This window comes from Leuciscus leuciscus, assembly GCF_965113295.1.
Source record: "Leuciscus leuciscus genome assembly, chromosome: 2".
In the NCBI taxonomy this organism is placed as follows: Eukaryota; Metazoa; Chordata; class Actinopteri; order Cypriniformes; family Leuciscidae; genus Leuciscus; species Leuciscus leuciscus.
Window position 1 is genome coordinate 64659524 of NC_138726.1, and position 4180 is coordinate 64663703.

Below are 4180 nucleotides of genomic sequence, written 5' to 3' on the forward strand. Positions count from 1 at the left end.
TGGACTGACACGCTGTCAAAACACCTCATATGACGCCATATATGAGAACGAGTGAAAAACACATGAACTATATCTCCTCGCAGACTTTATTATGCCTTCTTTCAGACACAGACACATCGTGTGGGAATTTCCACTGACGTAAAACCACTTCCGGTAAGTCAACAGCAGTAACAGGTATTAACCCATAGACATCATATGTATTAACCGTCTATGGTATAAACATAACACGTCCATCATCAGCCAAACCTGACTAAAGTTGTGTTTAAGATCAATATATGGGCTTTAATATTTCTATTTTTTATTTTATTTTATTTTTTTATTTCCCTTTTGACTTATATATAAAAAATGGGATAATTTTTTATTAGATCATCTTAATAATAAATAAATGTATTGAGGAACGAGTAAATACACCAGATTTTAGGACGACCACAACGTTAAAACACAAGGCAAAAATACCCCCATTATTTCAAAAGAAAAGTCACGTTTGTTTTTTTATTGAAGAAATATCAAAACAATTAGTTAGGAAACACACATGTAACCTGCGTCGCGGTGACAATGCAACCCTCACTTACAAATAGCGAAATATGCAAATGAGCGTGAAGTGCACCGCTTCAAAATTTGGACCAGTGACCAGAAGACCAGAATCGCTCAAGAGACTGCATTAACAGCAAGGGGAGAAAGAATTTATGACAAGCACTCGTTGCGTTAGAAAATTTGGAATGATGTATTAAGGAATTAATGATAAAGCAGTGAAATTTAAAACATCACATCACACAGGAGGGAAAAAAAAAAAAAATATATATAATGACCAGGAGAACAGCAAAGATTTGCCGTGGAACAAATAAATGTAACCTTAATATAACCCTAATTTATATTTCCTATTTAGTTTATAATTATTATTGTTTCTCTCTTTTTTTTTTATTACCTATTTAGTTTCAAGCTAATAAATTTAATTGACCCTTATTCTATTAATATATGTATATAATTTATTGGTTTACCTATTTATTCAATTTGTTTCTAATTGGCTTATTTAAGGTTAAGTAAACGTTTTAAATTCAAATGCAATCCTTCCAAATGATAACCCTATAAGAATACCCTTTTTACTCTCGTTCTCCAAGAAAAAATAAATAAAAATAAAATATAAAATTGAAATGAATTGAAATGAAATACAATGGAATTTGGGAAAAAAAATAACAGTAGAGAAAATAAAATACAGGTCAAAATGTACTGCTTAATTAGCAGTCTCAAATTCAATACAATTCAGATTCCTCTTTTTATATGTATATAATTTATATACACACTAATTCTCAGTTCCAGTTCGAATGCCGCTCTCACGAGATCCTTCTTCCGCAATGTATCTCGGATCAACACAGTTCAATTCAGATGTGTGCACAATCATACCACTCCGTTCGTTTCTTGATTCATAAACTCGGTCCTTCCTTATATGGGCAAATGGCTCGCCAGTTCCCGCTCGCAACGTTTTTTTTCCCGATGTGAAGCAAGCAGGGACAATTCACATACAATTCTCCAAAATCGTCCGGTGTCCAGGAAATGTGCAGCATCCGACTCAGAAAAGACAAAAAGTAGAAAAGAAGGAAAAAAACAAGAAAAAAGGGGAAAAGGAAAGAAAGAAAAAGACCCAACCTTGCAAAGACAAGGCCAAAAATACAATTAGACATTCCTTTCAAAAAAATATACATCATTAGAGCAGTTAGCCTGCATATAAACAACATTCAACTTTTTTTTCCTTTTACTGCAATTCCGTCTTACTTTAGCACATATAGTTTGTATGTGCAAAGAGCTATTTTTCCGATGACGCACTTAGGCCTCATCTGCCCGTATTACATGTGCGTCATGACCGCGCATTAACTCATAGCTCAAATACACGACGAAATTCGTTAAAATAACCTCTATTAACCACTCGAGGTGGCTTTTAACTCTGAAACATTAATTATTCAACACATACATGCAATACTCTTCCCATTATAACGAAAGGGTCAACTCTTTTACATACAACAGCATATTACATCAGAATTTAGTAATTCAATACAATTTATCAAGTATTTTACACACAAAAATAATTATTTAATTACAACACTCACCAAGAGAACTCAATTCATCGGCTATGAAGGGCAAAACTTCCAACTTTGGAAAATGTATTCTCTTCGTAGCAGTCAATATCACGTTCACTCGTAACGTTTGACTGATGAATCTCAATCCGCACTTTAATCTAAAAGTTTCTCTATTGTTTCTCTGATTTAAATCTTGGTTTGTTTGTTCTAATTCTCGTTTCTTTCTTTAGGATCGCACCAGCAGCTTCTGTAACTTGAACTAGCCGCTTCAGTGTCTCGCAAAAAGTGTTGCATCACCCTTGCCCTGAGTCCACCTATTAAGGCGGGGCTAACTCCCACTCGTTGAATTGAACCAATCTTTGTCTTGCTAAATTGGATACATTTTCTAAATGAGTTTTATGATTTTAGTTTATGCATTTTCTTATTTTCTCTTAGAATCTTAAACTTTCTATTTTTTTTCTTTCCCCACAGACATTAATAAAATAACTGTTTTATATATATTCACAAGTGTTAGTCTTTTTTTTTTCTCTCTCCTTACATCAACAGAATCTCTTTAGTGACCTGGGTTACACCCTCCCCTCCTGAATACATGCACGTCCTCGCTGCATCTGCATATTTTTTGGGTTGAGCCACAACTACAGGCACATCGTCAATAGTAGAAGCATTCACCTCCTCCAAAGAAGTACTGAATGCCATACTTAGACCTTGCAACAGAGATTGAATCACTACGGTAAGTGGATTCCCTAACTGGGGATACTCAAACCTTTTTGCAGGTCTTCGCTCTCTTTGCGAACGCCTGGGAATAACTCCTTCCTCGGACTCCGGGTCATTCTCTCGTTCACTTTCATCAACTCCAGCATTCATAGTTATGTTCTCAACCTCACTATCAACGTCTGTTTCAACCTCCTGAGAAGGAAATTCACCTACAGACTTAGGACAGAGATCCAATCCTGGCTCTTCCCTTACCGAAACCCCTGGATCACTATGACCAGATTCCAGCTCAACATAAGGAGTTTCTACTTCTCCAGACTCAGGTAAGCTTTCCCTTACAGGTTCCTCTGAATTCTCCTCTAATAACTCACAGGTAGGTATACTCTCTCTTGCAGGTTCAACAGCAGGCAAGTCAATTGGGACTTTCTGAGGGTTTGAGCAGGGTAATTGCTCAGGGCTCACCAGAACCCGAGTTTCAAAGTCCAACATGTCCCCAAGTACAGGACTAAAGAACTGATCGGTCTCAGACTCGTACTCACACTCTGACTCTTGTGAATCATCCTTATTAGCACAGGCTCTAGTTCTGGGCCTGCGAACTCTTTGTTTAGACTGCTGCTCATCTCGATCCGACTGCAAAAACCCACAGGGCAACAACAAGTCTCGATGTAACGTCCTGAAAGGACCACTCTGCCCAACTGGTCGGACAGTGTACACTGGTAAGTCTCCCGCTCTCTTGACTACTACTTGGACACCTTGCTCCCACCTGTCAGCGAGCTTATGCTTCCCTCGCAATCTAACATTGCGCACAAGGACTCTGTCACCCTCCTCCAAGGTAGAAACAACCACGCGTTTATCAAACCTTCCTTTGTTACGCTCTGCTAATTTAACAGAGTTCTTCTTAGCTATCTCGTAGCTCTCTCGCAACCGATCTTTCAAATCCTTCACGTATTGGGAATGAGACTTGGCCGGAGCTTCTGTTGGCAACCCGAAAGCTAAATCAACTGGCAAGCGAGGCAGCCGCCCAAACATGAGCTCATAAGGAGCATACCCGGTTGTATCGTTGCGCGTACAATTGTATGCGTGCACTAAGGGCTTCACAAACTCTTTCCACCTGGACTTTTTCTCATTATCTAATGTTCCCAGCATTTGGAGAAGTGTCCGGTTGAAACGTTCTACCGGGTTACCTCTGGGGTGGTATGGCGTGGTACGAATCTTATGAATACCCGCAATATGACACAACTCCTTGATGGTGTGGGATTCAAAATCGGGCCCTTGGTCACTATGTAGCTTCTCAGGAAAGCCATAGTGAACCAAGAAATTTTCCCACAGACATTTCGCGACCGTACGAGCTGTTTGGTTCTGGGTCGGTATCGCCACGGCGTATTTCGTGAAATGGT